The sequence below is a fragment of the Carettochelys insculpta genome, chromosome 9 (assembly GCF_033958435.1).
Source record: "Carettochelys insculpta isolate YL-2023 chromosome 9, ASM3395843v1, whole genome shotgun sequence".
Classification (NCBI taxonomy): domain Eukaryota; kingdom Metazoa; phylum Chordata; order Testudines; family Carettochelyidae; genus Carettochelys; species Carettochelys insculpta.
In genome coordinates this window covers 10627455-10646352 of record NC_134145.1, presented here as the reverse complement: position 1 = coordinate 10646352, position 18898 = coordinate 10627455, and the positions used below count along the sequence as shown (strand labels likewise).

Here is an 18898-nt window from a genome sequence, read left to right as displayed (position 1 = left end):
CTGTGTGAAACTCATGCAGTTGCGAGTATCCATTAGTGGTAGTTTTCAGGCTAACTATGCACAGCGGCAATGTAAACTGAGCCCAGTTCTGGCCTTGGTTATATTTGTGGAACCTCATTTTGAACCATGATAGAGTAAACTGGGTTAAAACCTTGCAGCCTGATTTTTAGAGGTGCTGAGCTTCTCATTAATACCAATGGCAGTTACAGGTGCTTCACACCACTGAAAATTTTCCCTGGTTCAAAAGCATACTGCAGTTTGGCAAGGCACAGCCTTCTCATTAAACTGTTTAACAAAACTCTCCAATACTTAAACTACAAATATAAAACTGATACATGCCTATGATCAGTAAAAACAAAATCTGTGAATTACAAGCTTTCCATAGATACCTCACTTGGCTTATCTTGCACCAGTTTCACTGCAAACAGAGAACAGTGGTTGCAACAACATTTTGCATGTTCATCTCAAAATCCAATAACATCACACCCCAGCTGTATCCCTGAAGGCCGTTTGTGGATGGGGCTCAGGGATCACTTGCATGAAGCAAACATTTAACCAGAATAGGCTTTGCTGGCCACCCCTTTTTGCCGTGGAACTACACTGATCTTACTTATCAGGTCAAAACCTGCCATCTTCAACTGAAGAAGAGGCAGAATAGGCTCCTTAGTTGTTACTCTCCTTAACTCCCAATATGCAAGTTTAAGATAAGAGCATTCAGGGCACATGGTAGTGTGGCATGCTGACATGCTGTCTGTTTGATGGATGATGAATATGCATTTGAGCTGAGAGACAAGCATCTTTTATTTTCAGTCCTGATTCAAAGAGCGCAAACACGGCTGCTTGCATTGAGGGCAGGGCTCATACCAATAACAACTGCATCAATTGTATGAATCTATTTTTTTTTAAAGCATAGAAAAATACTGCTTTTCAAGAAGTAGAAAAAAAAACCAACCCTACATATACATGTTTGGGAAGGATTTGTGCAAGATCTTTTTCAAACAGGAAAGAAAGTGATGAATTGATTCAGCTCAAAGCTGAATGAAACTAAAATAGCATGCAACCAAAATAGATCCAACTCAAAAAGCCCATGGACAATATAGTTATTCAAAAGACCTAAAAGTAAACTGAGATCTATTTACTGGAGTGTCTCCTGAGTGTAAAAGAGCCAGCTGGAACTACTGCATAATATATCTCATGGCTTAACATCTGGATCCTGTAGTTAAAATGAAAAATATTGCAGTAAATGGCAGCACATTATCTCTTTATTATTTAGCATATTCTGTTACTGAACATCATTGAACTAACAATGCTGTGGTTGACAAAACACTTCGATTCTAAGCCTCAGTTTTAAGATGCTGATAACTACAGGAAAATAGTGATGCTTTTGGCTGAAATGTCTCCTCTTTGTTCTCAGTTGAGACAAGGAGTTATTTATTTGAGAAAATTATATTTGGTTGTATTTGGGATCTGAATGTAAACAAATAGTTTTCAGGTGTGTGTGTGTTTGTGGGAGAGAGGGGGAGATTATAGGGTTGTCTGTGTTTTTTTCTTTTAAATGAACATTAAATTTAGTATGGAATTAGTATTGCCATCCCGAAACATCAAAAAATCATGAATCAGGCCCCAAATTTTTATGAGATTTAAGTACTGCAAATAAATTTGGGGTCTCTTTATCTGCCTTGTGGTTATTGAGCCTTTTGGGTACATTTGAGTAATGTTTTCAGACTTTTCTCCGCAACCAAAAGAGTTGAAAACTGTCATTAAAAAATAAATGAAATTGGAAATGCTTTCATATTAAGGCGGGTCCAGGAGCTGGGGTTTTAGGAAAAAACAGCAACATCGGCAACACTGCTGAGTTCCTGATGATGATAGCATGCTTACAGGAACTGGCTCTGAAGCCACATATGGACAGCTGGAGCCTCAAGCAGCTCTTTAAGGACTTCTTTGTGGCTCCCAACACTGTAACTGCTAAGTTTAAAAACAAAAAGACCCTCCTGATTATTTTCGATAAATGGTGAATGCCTAAAAGCCCAACAATGAACAACTCATATCTAGATATCAAACAACATGTGATCTTGAAGTGTTGTCTAGCTCTCCACTTTCATATGTGCAGCGTATTGTGGGATAGGGTACAGTATCTGTGTTTTGATCAAGTTGCTAATAAAGTCTTGATTTTGAAGAGGAAGAGGAAGCTTACGGTACTCCTGTGAAGGTCAACATGCATTTTAAGAAAGAAAGCTAATTAAATCTGAAGTAAAATGGGCATAATTAAAGTGGGTTCGGGAGTGAAAGTCAGGAAGACAGAGGTGCAAACACACACATGGAAAGTGTGAGGGTATAGAGTGTGTAATAAGTTTGTGAACGGCCTGCAGTAAACATGAATTGCGTTACAAGTCATTATGTGTGCACTGTTCTTAAAATAGGGGCTACAAAAAGTATAGTTTGATGTTATGAAGGACTGTCTCATATTCACATGCACTGTGGCTTTTGAATCATTGAATTGGAAAAAAAAATGGCTCTTTTTCATATTTTGGTTGCTGACCCCTGCCTTAGAAGAACAGAGAGTTGCCTTGTACCTGGTCAGAAGCATTATTGAAAAGCAGTCAGCACAGCCAGTTGTATTGTATTTACCGGGGTGGGCAATAGTTTTTGCAGAGAGGCCACTCTAGGAATTTTGTTACTGGTCACAGGTTGGCTCTGCCTCCTCTTCCCCCTCACAAGGCATGGGGCTGGGTCCGCCAGAGAGTGTGAGTTTGAAAGAATGTGAGTGTGTGAGAGAGAGACTTTGTGACACAGAATTTGTGCTGCAATGTGTATGTGACAGTGACTGTGTGTGTGGTAGAGACTGGGTATGTGTATGGCGACCATATCTCCCTGCCCCAAATATGGGACAGGGAGGTACCTGGGGGAGGGGCAGCTCCTCCAGGCTTCACCAAGCCCTGGAGAGCTGGCGCTCCCCCGCACCCCACTGAAGCCCTGGCAAAGCAGGGGCTGTGGACACTCCTTGTACAGAACTCTGGGAAAGTGGCAGTCACAAGCATCCCACCCCCAGACCTCCAGGACTGGTCTGGGCTCGCTTATTGCCCCCTTTGGTCACTGATTAGTATACCTGTCCCTGTGATTACACCTCTCCCTTTCTGTTTGATAAGAAACAATCATGTTCCAGGCACATCCCATTCTCCTGGCTCAAACAAACCCTTTCTGTGCTTTAAGTTCTGATAAGGGGAAGCTGAATACCAAATTTGGTGGTCCTGGTTCTTACCATTTCGGAGTTCTTGAACAAACAGTCCTACAGATGGACTGACAGACAAACACACCAACTCCCTCAAATATGTAGTAGATAATCTTCCTCTGAGTTTTGAAACAGCTACCGTATTCCATCCCAATGGTAACTGCTCTACCTTGTTGTCTTACTAGATCCTAATATATATCCTTAACCTCGGGTCACTTGGGCATATAAAGTACTTGGCATTTTTGGACTGGACAGTTTGTTTTTAATTCTCATTATAAATTTCTTTATAGCAAACTAGGGTGTCCTGAATTATATGACCACTTTTGAGAATCTTGCAACATTAGGGTCCATTTTTTTCCAAACATGTACGTTCCTTCATTTATTTTGTTGAAGGCTGCAGCCATTTCTCTCAAAAATTTTTGGGAGGGCTGCTGCTGCTTCTGCTTCTTGGGCTTTTTGTCTCTTTTCCTCTGCTACCCTCTCCACCTCCATTATATCTTCATTACTCAGCTCCTCCCCAACAGCCTCAACCAGTTAATGTATGTCTTCATTATCTACTTCCAGATCCACTTCTTTCACCAGCAGTACAATTTTATTGGAAATATCTTCTAGTGCTTTTTCTTTTTCAAAACCTTTGAAACTGTTGACACATCTTTTTAGGATTTTCTTCCATATGCCAGACATTATTGAGTGACTTCCTCCTACCCAACAGCAATGTTTCTTATGCCATGCAGAATGTTGTAGTCCTTCCAAAATTCATGCAATGTTTTGACATTTTTGCATTCTGTGGCAGCTACTGCCTTTGCAAATGTGTTGCAAAGATAGCATGCTTTGAAAGCAGCTATGGCCCCCTGGTCCATGGGTTGGAGAATAGATGTGGTGTTGGAAGGCAAAAACACCACTTTAATGTTGGGATGTAAATCATTTAGGTGTTGAGGGTGACCTGGAGCATTATCCAAGATAAGCACACTTTTGAAAGGAATTCCTTTCTGCAGAAAATATGCCTTGGCTTCCGGGATGAAACAGTTCATGAACCAATCTTCATAAAGTGCAAGCATCATCCATGCTTTCTTTTTAGCATGATAATGGACTGGTAAAGTAGCCTTGCTGATATTCTTGAAGGCTCTAGGGTTTTCAGAGCAATAAATCAAGAAGAGTTTCAGTTTATACCCAAAAACATTCCCTCCTAACAAGGCTGTTAGATGGTCTTTGAAAGCCTTAAAACCAGGCATAGTTTTTGCCTCCTTATGTATGTAGGTGCGGTCGGGCATTTTCTTCCAAAAGAGACCTGTCTCATTGACATCAAAGATCTATTCTGACAAAAAATTGTCCTCTTTTATCAGCTTATCCAATTCGTCTAAGAGAGCTTCTGGTGCTTTCAAATCAGCACTGGCGCCTCCCCACTTACTTTCACATTGTGAAAGTTTGCATGATTCTTGAAGTGGTTGAACCAGCCGTGACTGCACTGAAAGTTTGGTTGTAGTCATGCCCCTCCTTTTTCTTTAAGTCTTCAAAAAGATTATGAGCCTTAGCCTGTATCATCTTGAGGCTTAGCAGCATGCATTTTTAAATTTGGTTTTCCATCCAAAGCACTGAGAGTTTTTCCATGCCATGGATGGGACCTGTTCTTTTCTTTGTGTACTGTTGATTTTCTTAGGCGCAGACTCTTTCACCGCTTCACAAATGCGATCACTATCCTTTATAATGGTGCTTATGGTGGATTTTGATAGGTCTAAATTATGTGCCATAAACGACACTGTTTGACCCCCTTGGCACTGCCTCACTATTGCTATTTTCTGTTATAGATCAATAGCTTTTCTCTTTCTTTTTTCACCACCTTTATCAGCACTTTTCCTGTTACTTTCCATGATGGCCACAAGCAAACACAGAAAATACTGTAAGGGCAAAATATATGAGGGAATGAAACGTAAACACGCTTCCCGACCCCAGATGCGCAAACACAACGCGCTACTGAGAACCAGAACAAAGGGGCAGGGGCTATAACATGTCGGCTGCCACCATGACTGAGCTATAGTTCTCATACCACGCTGCCCTTGCTATTCGGAAAACTAAACATACATGGTTCTCAACTTGAAAATATTATACAGTAATATGGGGTTAATGGGAGGTTGGTCGTAAGTATGAATGGTTGTAAGTCAATATGTTTGTAAGTTGGGGACTGCTTGTAAACCTCTTTGTGTAGTTTTTCTTTTTTGCAGGAACTGCCTTGTAAATGTCACAAAAAGGAAACGTGACCTGTATAGTGATGCCAAAGGCCAGATATGTTTGTGAAGCAAGCAGCCTGGTGTCAACTCTATGTATTGTTTGGCAGGCTGAGTAGGGCAATGGGCTGCTAATCCCTTGCTGTGCTCTCAAAGCAGCTAGGAAAAGGAAAATAATTTATTTTAACTCTGGATAAGCAGGAGTGTTAATCACATATCTTGATCTGATTCCACTTTGGGTAATTACATTCCGCTGACCAAAACCTCTGCCTTTCTGTGTCAGGTTTGCACTTCTTGGCTTAAATTGTTTTGTAGAGTTTGCGGAGTGATGCTAATCAATTGCTGGTTTTCACTCCAGAAATGGCTGCATTTGAGTGGAGGGGTGAAGTGAGTCTAGTGTGTTTTTGTTTTTTGGTTTTTTGGGTTTTTTTATTGGGATAGGGGAGAGAGGGGAGTTTCCCATATGAGTTTTTTGTTTTAAAGTGCTTTTGGATCTTCTGGGAAGAAAAGCAGTACATAAATGTAGGACATTATGGTTATTTGAGAAAGTACACACTATATTTGTGTCAGAGAGGTTTGTATGTATATCTGCATGTCTGTTCACAGGGCACTCAGAGCATCTGTTATAGAAAACACAAAAAAGCAGTCATGTAGCACCTAAAGACTAACTAACAAAATAATTTATTAGGGGATCAGCTTTCATGGGGCAGATCCACTTCTTCAGATCTGGAGATATCTGAAGAAGTGGGTCTGCCCCGCGAAAGATCATCATCTAATAAACTATTTTGGTACTACTTAAAGTGCTATATTACTGCTTTTTTGTTTTGTTAAGATGATAGACTAACATGGCTACCTCTTTGTTATTACAGAAAACATAGTTAATAACAATGAGAAGGAAGCAAGTTTAAAGCCTTATGCCCATCTGCCGAGTAACTGTTTTTGTTTATTTAAAAAAAAAAAAAAAAGCCCTCTTAGGTCTTCAGACACTACAGAACCACAGACGCAGTGCTGCATCTGTGCCCCTGTAGAATATCACATGTAGATACTACCTAAGTCAAGAGGTGGTGTTCTCCTGTTCTCATAGGTTATCCATTTCCCTGAAAAGCAGTAGATAGTTCAATGGAAGAATTCTTCAGTCAGCCTAGCACAGTCTACGATGAGGACTTCAGTTGCCTTAACTTACGTTGCACTGGGGTTTGAATTTTTCACACTCCTGAGAGAGACAGTAAAGCTGACCAATTTTCTAGTGTAGACCAGAACTTATATTGTGTTTGTACTACAAGATATTTTTTTTCCTAAAATTTCCTACTGGTTCAGGTCTACCCTTGGTAGCAATGGTGGGAGTACTAATGTCAATGGAGCTGCAAGTGGTTGTGTCTAGCCTTGCATGAGCTGACCTACCAAACAAAGAGGCTGAAACGCTGGCCAGCCACTGACCTTGTGTCTGTGCTCTGGCTCTCACGTTTGCTGTTACTCTTGCCATTGAAGTGATGGTAGCCAAAGTTGTGAAACGTTAAGAATAAAATCCTACCATAGCCAATGCCTTACACTAAAATCCTTTCTCCCAGGAATTAGTTTTCCACCAAGTTGCTATATAGCATATATTGCAGCTAGCTGATTGCAGTTAAGAGTTTCATTGCCTTGTGAACCTCAGTCCAGTAGGTTCCAGTGACTTATGGTCAATGGGTATACAGGGAATGAAAGAGAAATAACAGGGTTAATTCTATCAAAACAAAAAAGCAGTCAAGTAACACTTTGAAGACTAACAAAATAATTTATTAGGTGAGCTTTCATGGGACAGACCCACTTCTTCAGATCATGGTTTGAAGAAGTTGGTCTGTCCCATGAAAGCTCACCAAATAAATTATTTTGTTAGTCATTAAAGTGCTACTTGACTCCTTTTTGTTTTGATAGTATATAGACTAGCATGGCTTTCTCTCTGTTACTGTTCAACATGGTTAATTCTGTCTCTTGACCTGGAATGTTTTAATGAGAGCTAAATTTGAGGGTTAATTTGTTCCTACCAGCAGGTGAAATGAGACAGAACTAAGCTTTGCAAGCATTTCATGATGTCATATCTCCTCCATAGTAACCGGTGACTCATCTTGCTCTCTTGTTTAATTCTATTTCTGGATGCCAACAGGAACAATAGGATCAATACTCATTAACATTATTCCTTTTATTGTTAATTTCTTAGTGATTCATAGGGCACCTTGTGTGCTCTTCACTCACAACCCAATAGTCTCAAAACTTCCTTTTGCCTCATAAGTGACTTTTGCTTAGCTTGTTTCTTGATGTGTGTTACATACAGTATCCTTTGCAAAGAAAAATCATTGTAAATCTTCTCACCATGCTGAAGTGCTGATACCTCTAGAATGGGACACTGCAACTGCATAACAGTGTACCCCAACTACTACATGATAGTTAAAACAAAGGAAGTAAAATTCATATCCAATTAAAGCTGCAGAGGGGATTTAGGTAGAATGAGGTAAGCTCCCTAGGTAAGTGCTTATATCTACAAGAAGATAATATTCGCATAAAGGGTAATTTATTGCACAGAAGCACAAATCAAATACTTGGAAAGAACTATATATTTACAGTCCTTCCAAATTCATGCTGTTAAAATTTGACTATAATTCTATAAAATATAAGGCCTGTATAATCGGTATAGATATGTGTGTTAAGGTTGCTGGCCCTCCCTGTTTCACCAGGAGTCTCCTGTAACCTGGCTCTATCTGCTGGAGCCTGCTGAAGCCAACACTGGTAAAATCTGCCAGCACAGCAGGGCCAAGGGAGGTTCCCTGGTTCTGGGTCACTTCAGGAGGTGGCCAGCTTGTCCTTGCTGCCCCAGTCTGGGGACCAAGGGGTTCTCCATATGGTGCTCCTAACCTGCCTGCAGCTCCCATTGACCAAGAACTGCAGGGATGGAATCTGGAGAGAGTAGCAGTACACAGAAGTACCTGCTCCCTTCCCACCTCTGGGATTGGCACCAGGCAGCGCACAGCAGGGCCCTGTGCCAGCTGGCCAGAGCCTGCACCCTTTACCCACCCCCTCCAGAGCCGGCGCCTCAAACCCCCCTCTTGCACGACAACTCCCTGCCACAGTCCTGAGCTCCCTCCTTCGCCCAAACTTCTTCCCAGATCCTGCACCCCCTCCTGCACACCAAACCTCTGCCCCAGGCTCCACTGGGAGCCTGTCCCATGCTCCAAACCCCTCAGCCCCAGCACAGAGCCTGCTCCCCAGCCCAGGGGTGACTGCTATGGAGGGACTTGGAGGGCAGTGGCCACATGACAGCTGCCCCCATGTGACTCCTCCCTGCGCTGTCCCTAGCCTAGGGGAGGGCTGGAATTTACACCCCACACACACGTACCCCATGACTCTCCCCTGCTCCTTCCCCCAAGCACCTTTTCCGAAGGTTCACATAGCCTGGAGGATAGCACAGGTCTGGCACCAGTAGCAGGAGTCAGGCCCCGCTGTGGTCACTGGCAGAACCATCAGGAAACAAAGCCATGTGGCCCCAGCCCTCTCCGTTCCCCAGCCCCTGGCTGTGCCATTCCGCTTTCTGCCAGTGAGTGCAGAGCATTGTCTCACTCTTTTCCCTGGGCAATGTGGCGGGAAACTGGAGGAGTAGCTGGGGTGGTGTTACTCTGCTTCTCTCGGCCTCTGCCAGTGAGTAGAGGGCAGAGGCTGACCCCCACTAGTCCCCCAGCCCACCCAGAGGCTCCAGTCCCTTGTCTCTCCCACCCACAGTGTTTGGGGTATGTGCCCTCATGCATCATCCATGCCGCTGCCTGGTGAAAGTGAGACTGAAGAAGAGTGAGCGACTGAGAGGAGATTGTAGTGAGTGGGGATGAGGGGGTGGGGCAAGGGGGTTTTGGTTTGTGTGATCAGACGGTTGGCAATCCTAGGGTGTGCATGTGTGTACATACGCACACACACACAGGTACATTTAAGTATGTTAGCATTAATTCTTTCCAATGTGTTTTTTTCAAGTGTGTGTGTGTGTGTGTGTGTGTGTGTGTGTGTAATTGGGTATATGAGATACTAACATATTTAAGGACTGCCCCAAATAGCCACCATCTCCCTGTAGCTCAGCTTACTACTTTAGTCTCTGCATGAAGAGGAAAAGTCTTCAGGGGTCAAATCGGCATGAGGAAAGAGATACAGTTAAAAGTACGCAGCTCCAGTTGTTTGGGGATCCCCTCCATGATTTTTCTGGGGACTGAGGTAAAGGCTGACAGTTCTGTAGTTCCCTGGATTGTCCTTTCCTTTTCTAAAAATGAGCACTACATTTGCCTTTTTCCAATCACCTGGGACCTCTCCTATCTCCATGAGTTTTCACAGATAATAGCCAAAGGCTCTGCAATGATATCTGCCAATTCCCCCAGTACCCTTGGATGCATTAAACCCAGGCCCATGGATTCCTGTGTGTCTAGCTTTTCTAAACAGCTCTTAACCTGTTCTTTCCCCAGTGAGGGCTGCCCACCTCCTTCCCATACTGCATTGCCTAGAAACAGAGAGGGAGCCGTGCTAGTCTATACACTATCAAAACAAAAACCAGTCAAGTAGCACTTTAAAGACTAGCAAAATAATTTATTTTGCTAGTCTTTAAAGTGCTACTTGACTGCTTTTTGTATTGCCTAGTGGTGTAGTCGGGGAGCTGACTTTGTCCATGAAGACCGAAGCAAAAAAAGCATTGACTACTTCAGCCTTTCCCACATCGTCTGTCACCAGGTTACCTCCCTCATCCAGTAACAGCTCTACACCGTCCCGGATAATCCTCTTATTGTTAACGTGCCTGCAGAAACCCTTCTTGTTGCTCTTCACATTCCTTGCTGGCTGCAATTCCAGTTGTGCTTTTGCTTTCCTGATTACGCCCCAGCATTCTCCCGCCATATATTTATACTTCTCCTTAGTCATCTGTCCAAGTTTCCTCTTCTTGTAGGCATCCTTTTTGAGTTTAAGCTCACCAAGGATTTCCCTTATAAGCTGAGTTGGTTGCCTACCATATTTACTTTTCTCACTGCTCATCGGGATGGTTTGTTCCTGTGCCTTCAATAAATTTGATCAATAGATAAATTTGAGTTTGTGAAAAAGGGTGAACCCTTCGGTGGTTCCATACCTAAACCCAAACAGAAACAAGTAACTTGCCCGCAGAGGCCACATCTGGAGTATTGAGTCCAGTTCTGGGCCCTCCCCCCAGTATAAAAAGGAGGTGGACGCACTGGAGAGGGTTCAGTGGAGGCCAACGCAAATGATTAAGGGCTGAAGCACGTGACCTATGAGGAGAGGCTGAATGATTTGGGCTTATTTAATTTGCAGAAGAGAAGACTGAAGGGCGATTTCATAGCAGCCTTCAACTTCTTGAAAGGGGGCTCTGAAGAGGATGGAAAGAGACTGTTCTCAATGATGACAGATGGCAGAGCAAGGAACGATAGTCTGAACTCACAGAAGGAGAGGTGTAGGTTGGATATTAGGAAAAACTATTTTAGCAGGAGGGTGGTGAAGCATTGGAATGCATTACCGTGAGAGGTGGTGGAATCTCCATCCCTAGAGGTTTTTAAGTCCTGGCTTGAGAGAGTCATGGCTGGGATGATTTAGTTGTTGTTGATCCTGCTTTAGGCAGGGGGCTGGACTAGATGACCACTTGATGGAAGTGGCCATACATAGTGGGTAGCCATGTAGCTTTGTGGGGTACATATGGGACACTTCTGGAAGCTAATAAATTAGATTTTAAGACATGGTTTTTCTGCACTGGCCTGCATGTGGACTTTTAAATTCGAACATAAGGCTACACCCAGCTGCTTTTGACAATGTTATGATATCAATATTAGTGCTCCCTAAATTGAGGTAATGGTATTTACAGCAAAGACAGTGACATTGTAATATGAAGCTAACTGCCTCAAATTCATATTTTTCTCAGTGTGGACATAGCCTGAGTTAGAGATCAACTGATATCCTTACAAGTTGATGACTACTATTGTACTTGTGTGTTTAAGGACCAGCTGTGTGCGTGTGTGTGCTATTACAGTCCATCTCTGCCCTGTGTCTCTTCTGATCTAAGACATACAGTAGACAGAATGTGCTGGAAAAGCTAGAGCTGGAACGAACTTGGGTATTTGTTCTAAAAATATATATTATGGACTCATGGCAGAAGTGCGTCATTGTGAAGGTTCCAAATGAAGAGAAATCAGTGGGTTAGTGGACTGGAAATGTAAACAATTGTCTGTATCCAAGCAGCTGAACTGCAGATCAATCTTTTATTCTTATAGCTGTCTGATTTTTTTTTTTTAAACTGTGCTGTTGATCACATGCTGTAGGACTGGAAGGTGGACCCTTCTTAAGTTGGAGGCTACTGAGCCCCAGAAAAATCAGTTAGGGGGCATAAACAACTGAGAAGCAAAGAACCCTACCAGAACTGGCTGACCTGACTCCCAACAAGCTCTGGGCTTTCTCTGGCAACAGAGCGAACTGGCACTCACGTGCCAGTCCCGTGAGGGGTCTCGAGACTCGGAGGCTTGCCATGGGACAGGAGAATGAGCGCTAGCTCCCCCCTGCTGTGGTGGGAAGCCTTGAGTTTCACCACAGGCTGGATTCAAGTAAGCCGGGAGCCAGATCCTGCCTGCAGACTGTAGGTTCCTGACCCCATCTCTAGGACAAAAGTGAGACTAAGATGAGCCTGATGCAGATGAGAAATTGCACTTTTCTTTTAAAGTCATTGTGGCCACAAGTACTTGTCAAAAGAGCATCAGGGAGAGTCCTGACTTTGAAACCTGAACAAAAATGCCTGAAACCGGGGCCTAAACGTTAAGCATGGTGACGTTTATAAATGTTGTCCTTAGCTATTCAAGATGACATTAGCATAGAAAGCCAAGAAGTGGATCATGTGAGTAGTATGGCATCTGACACAAGTACTAAAGCACTCCATGCAAGTACATTTGGGTCTTTCCCTGAGGTTCATGCTCTGTTCTCGATGGCTTGTGTATTGTAGGACTCTTCAATTTTTTTTCCCAAGTGTCCCAGCTAACAGGATTTTTTGTTTATTTTTTGCATATCGCAAACTCAGGTGACTGTAAAGGGGATGTGCAGGCCTGCTACAGGGGGAGGCAAAGGGGACAGTTGCCTAAGGCCCAGTGCTTCAAAGAGGCCTGGGGCTCCAGCTGCTGCTGCTGCCACAGTAGCATTTGCTGGAACCTCTAGCCGTTTAAATCACTACCAGAACACCATGCTGCATGCTCTGGGCTGGTAGAGCATGCTCAGGGCGGTGCTGCAGGCTGGCTGCCCTCGGCCCTTCCTGGTCATGCAGACAGGGTGGGGCAAGAGGGGTAACTACGTAGGGGCCTGGCATTTCAAAGTGGCCCAGAGCTCCCAGCCACAACACCTGCTGCAGGAGCAGCAGCATCTGGGAGCTCTGGGCCAGAACAGCTGTGTCCTGGTGGGAGCATCATTCAGCTACTCCATGCAGCTTCTGAGGGATAGGGCAGGCCCAGCGCTGTACTCCAAGCAGCCCTAGGGGCTGACTGCCCTTGACTCTGCCCCTTTTGCCTAAGGCCCCACCTTTTCTCAGGTGCGGACCCAGGCCCCCTGAACCTTGGCCCTGTGCCCATTGTGGCTGTCAGCCCCACTGGCCCTGCCTCTTCTGGGAGCATGGAGATGCCCCCCTCACCCTCCAACCTGGCCCAGGGGGCCTACAGATACTGTCGGCTCCCCTGGAGACATTGCATGTATTACTGCAAGAGAAAAGATTGGCTAGTTATTAGTACTAATGTACCTTACTAAAACATTTCTTTGCCTAATTACAAAAAGCTGATTCCTGGTCAGGGACAGCTAAACAGGCTTCTGGACTTTGAAGGCTCAGAATGTTCTCCCTTGGCTGTTAATTAGAAGGATGACATCATTTGTGCTGATCTCTGCCTATACCTTATGTACTTGCTTCCCATGTCTTTTAATCATGTTAGTTATAGTCTGTCTACAAGTCATGAAATCAACTCAAAAAATTAATCATGTATTCATTATTTCCCCTCCTTTCATTAGCTGACTCTCCCGAACAATACAGTTAGGTGCTTAGTTATATATAAGGGCTGGCTATGTTTTAAGCTCAGGGTGGGATCAGGAATTGCTACAAATACAGAATGAAGAAATTCAATCATCATAAATGCTGCAGCTCCATGCCGTATCTGGGGATACCACTGCATTAGATTTATGAATGGTTTATGTACGATTGTGTTCTACTCCATGGGGCAAGGTTACCACAGCTCTTCCAGGAATTAAAACCAGTGGGGATTTATTTAGGTGAATCACTGAGGCTGTATTTACCCTAGAACCATAACAGTGGCACAGCTGCAGAGCTGTAGCGTAGGTTCATCCTACATCAGCAGAGAGGTTTTTTCCATCAGTGTAGTTATTTTCATCAGTGTAGTTAGTCTGTCTCTCTGAGAGGTGCTAAGTAGGTCAACAGAATTCTTTTGTCAGTAGATCGGTTTGCCTCTATACTAATCTATACTATGGGTTAATTAATTCCACCTTAACTACAGCATGCAATATTTTTCACAGCCCTGAGTGACATAAGTAGGACTAAAAATGAACAGCTTGAGAGATACTACCACCTGTATGGGCTCAAGCTGGGTTTTCCAGAGATTAGGCGACAGAGGAAGGGCTTTTTGTCTAGTAGCTTGAACTTGAATTAATGCAGGGCACTCTTTCTGATCTGGTAAATGGACAGGACTTTCTGTCCGATGAGTGGCCCCCAAGCCTTGTGGAAGAGCTGTAAAGACTTTGGTCCACTAGGACCTCATAAAGCAATGGGTGACTCCTGATAAGCACTTAGCATGCACCTAGAAACTTGAGTTGTTCTCTCTGCACTGTTTTTACCTTAAGAAAATATGTACTGCCTTAGAAAGAGGTATATGGTAACTTGTAACTGCTACCAATATACTGTTTATAGCCTTTGGCGAGAAAGACAAGCACAGGCTTGGTCTTTCTTTTGGTAGACTGGATCGCTGGGGATATCATGGTGTCAGGCAGAGAACCATGCTGCCTTAAAATCTCCATCATGTGTTACCTGTGTATGTACTCTATGCACTCCTCTTTAAAGAAGCATGCAGTGTAGTCGTAACTTGACAGAGGCTGTGTCTACATTTGCATTCCTTTTTAGACAGAGGCATGTTAATGAGGGAAATAGAAAATGCAAATGAGTTGCAGATTTACATATCTGGTGTCTCATTTGCATATTCTTCTGAAAGAGCTTCTTTTGAAAGAAGAAAAGTAGTGTAGATGTGGCTATTTCAGAAGTAAACCCCATCTTCAGAAGAACTGTTCTTCCCCTTTTATGGGAAGAAGTATACTTTTGAAGATGGGGTTTACTTTTGAAAGAGCCGCATCTACGCTACTTTTCTTCTTTCGAAAGAATTTGCAGATGAGGCTCCAGACATGTAAATCTGCACCTCATTTGCATTTTCTATTTCCCTCATTTGCATGCCTCTTTCCAAAGAGGAATGAAAGTGTAGACAGCCAGGGAGAGAAGGATCCTCTTGGTGCAGAAAACTGCAGCTTTCTCTACTGGAGAGTTATTTCTGGGCTAGGACTATAGATATTTTCATGAACTGCATGGCTCCACAGTTGTGGGGGAAGGCCAGACCCTATCAGGAAGCTGCATGGAACCTGTTACATAAGCCTTCCTCCTCCAGAGAACACCCTGTAACACTTTGGTGAAAAATACCAGTGGTTAACGGTTGTTGCTTTTTTTGTTTTTTTTTTCCACTTTCCCTGCTAAGGCTTGCTTTCTAGGTCAGCAGTGTCTTAGCCCTTCAGGAGCATTGAAATTATGGGAAGTGGGGTTTTAAAAACATCAGGTCCAGTTCTGATCTCAGTTTATTATGCACTGTAGTAACTCCATTGAATGCAGTGGAGCAATTCCTGATTTAAACCAGGGCTGGTGAGATTAGACTCATGTCCTACATCGCTGAAGGAACTCTTTTACAGAGAGATTTATTTGTCGTAAGGTGTATTCTGCAAACCCTTTTACATCCAGTCTCCCAATTTTTCTGTGGCTCGAGCTTCAGAGATAGAAAAATGCAGTGTAGATCTTCAGGCTCAAGATGGAGCCTGGGCTCTGAAACCCTCCCTTCTTGTCAAGTGTCAGAGGTCAGGCTCTTTCCTGAGCCCAAACACCTGCACTGCAGCTTAATAAACCCACAGTTTAAACCCTGAGAGCCCAAGTCAGCTGACCTGGGCCAGCTGTGGCCATGTTGTGAGCTTTTATTGCAGTGCAGACATATCCTTAGATGTTTTTCTCCAGGACTAAGGGGAAGAAACCAGTGGCATAAAAGGCCTTTTTTAAAAGCTGGACTTGTGGAGGCTGAGTACCAGCATTCATTTAAGAACTGCTTATCCGTAAGAGTGAATGCAGCAATCAGTATATTGCACTGAGTGTGTGCTTTGAAGATAAAGCTCTTGTCTCCCTGAAGCTATTTCAGAGCATCTGTTTGCTGCAAGATTGATGAAATACATTTGTGCAAATGATAATACCTCCCAAATGGAAGATGTTTTAATTACTTGAGTACTGAACCTGCTTCGTGGGACAGATTCAAAGGGATGAAATGTTTTAGTAAGTTTGTATTTATAAATCTTTTTACCTCTAGTTGCTTGGTTAAATCCAGGTTGCCTCAGTAGAGAGTAAAAGTTATGTAGTTGCCCACAGGCAGTCTTGAACCTGGGACCTCTGGAGCTACATTCAGGTGCCTCTGCAGCTTGAGGTAAAGATTAGCTGACTCTCACCTTAGGCTGTAGAGGACACTTATTCTTTCTCTGTGAAGTTGTCTAGGTACCACTACATGGGACAGTTAACCACACCTAGGTGTGTGGGTTACAGTTAGACTCACCAAGCAAGTATCACAGGGGTAGCCAAGTTAGTCCGTATCTTCAAAAACAACAAGAAATCCTGTGGCACCTTATAGTCTAACAGATATTTTGGAACATAAGCTTTCATGGGCAAAGACCCACTTTGTCAGACACGTGAGTGGGAGGATCCAGAGGAGAGTTTAAATATATGGCCTTATGAAGAGGAGGGAGTCTCAGTCAGGGGGAGGGACAGAATTGGCAAGGTCTGTTAGGTCACAGAGGATGTGGCCCCCATTATCAGTTAATGTGGAGTAGTGAACATCTAGACAGGAGAAACTGCTTTTGTAATTGGCCAGCCTGTTCAGTCCTTGGTTGATGGTGTCAAATTTGCAAATGAATTGCAGCTCTGCAATTTCTCTGAAGTCTGTATTTGAAGTTTTTTTATTGTAGGATGGCTACTTTTAAATCCTTTTACCGAGTGTCCAGAGAGATTGAAGTGTTCTCCCACCAGTTTTTGTATGTTGTCATTCCTGGTGTCTGATTTGTGTCCATGTATTCTTTTACATAGAGACTCATGGAACAGGCATCACATGATAATGCTGCATGCAGTGATTCAAGAGCATGAATACCAACGTCAGGGCAGACTTTTAAGAAACAGCACAGACTCCAAACTGGTTGTGAGCTCTATGCTTAGAGTTCACCAATGAATTGTCAAGTATAAACTCATCAGGGACTATGACAGCCTTAACATGGAGAAAGAGAGTGTTGCCTTGGGTAACCTGGTGTACTTTACCACCTAGGAAATTTATTTTTGTGGTAGATGGTCCCTTTACACCAAGAATGATAGCAATATTCAGGTTACTCCAAGTACCAACAGACCAGTCACTTATCCCAGGTCTGTTGAACCTTAGATATGGACAGAACGTGCCCCTGTGTTCATACCATACACACTAGTGTAATAATAGTTATACAAACACGCACCTTGTAAGATATCATTTGGAAATTCATAATTTCCAGGTCAATATTATCCTGATCAAAAGTGTGTGGCAACATTCTGTGTGAAGTTAAAAGAGTCTCCTGTATGATGTTACTAACACAAGTTCCAAACCCCACAGTATAGGAAGTAAAGGGACTTTGAAGTAGCCTGGGCACTTGGAAGTACCCGCGGGTTAGCCACGGCTACACGCAAGCCAGCACTTCGAAGTTTAACACTTCGAAGTTGCCGCGGGGGAGAATTAGCTTAATGAAGTGCTGCATATGCACCACAGCACTTCATTAATAATCTCCCGACATCCTACTTATCATCCTCCCTTCAAAGTTGGGAGCTAGTGTAGACACAGCCTTTGAGTCTAATATAGTTGTCTAAGTTACGTACTGGTAGGTATTCTATCTTTATTTTTACAACTATTTCTGACTTTTATACCTTGTTACTTGTACTCACTTAAACTCTCTCTTTGTAGTTAACAAACTTGTACTGTTTTTCTCGAATCCATTGTGTTCTAGCTGAAGTGTCTGGATATCTCCATTTGGGGTAATAAGTTGTGTGCCTATTATTCACTTACAGGAATAGCAGAATTAACATATTTGCACTGGCTAGGAGAGGGCTGAGCAATACAAGACATGTAGGAGTGGTGAGGTATTGGAGTCATCCTGTATCATAACCAAGGTGGGCAAAGATGCCGGTTGACATGAATAGACTGAGCAATTGCTTGGGGCTCCAAGCAGCTCAACTGGCCCCACATTCACTTCTTATTATAAGAAATTGCCTGGTTTTAGTATTCAGGGGTTGGCAAAAATATTTCTTCTCAGGGTCCCCAGTGGGCAAGCAACTGCTCTGAAGGCCGGTAAGAGCCAATGTGTAGCTGGCTGGCTGTAGCGCGCACACACAGAGAGCTAGGAGGGACACATCCTACTTTACTTGCTTCATCAACTGGTCCTACTAGTGACAAGTAACCCTTTTGTTCCCCCTTCCCTCCCTCCTATATAAACCCTAGAGTCTTATTTCTTTTTCTGCTTCAATCATCTGAAGAAGTGGGCCTTACCCACAAAAGCTTGTAACCTAACACATTTATTAGTCTCTAAGGTGCCACATAACAGCTTGTTGTTTTACATACTTGGGTATTGTGCTCTATTCAGGAGTGATTTCTAAAGTGCACTGATATGCTGTGTATTAAGTGATCCATATAGACCCTGCTGGTGTGCACTAAAATTTTTCTATTGCACTTATACATTGTACTGTATTAAACAGCATTTTCACAAGAGGCACTTACAGCATCTACTCTATGGCTCAGACAAAGCTTTTACTCTCCCATCAGCACTAAATTTTTATATGTTCATGATACAGAATAGTCCCTGGGGGGCAGTTCCTTCCCCATCTGTTTGGAATTGTTGACATTTGATGGGCTCTGCTACATTCCACTGACGCACAGCATTTGTGGCAGGGGACAGCAACTATAAGGTTGTCATTCCCTCTTGTTTTTCATTTTTTTTAAAGAAGTGTGTGTGTGTCAAAAATGCAATTATCAGAATGTAGTTAATGCAGAAACTTTACTACTAAAATACTAACAGAAATCAATTTCTGCAGTGGGAGCTTCTGGGTATTTGG

General features: G+C 43.2%; 1 protein-coding gene across 1 annotated transcript in view; it reads left to right on the top strand.

Moving 5' to 3' along the window:
- The window catches only part of RAB3B (RAB3B, member RAS oncogene family), a 125022-nt gene that overhangs the window by 80452 nt on the left and 25672 nt on the right, over positions 1-18898 (top strand). The window lies entirely within an intron of this gene.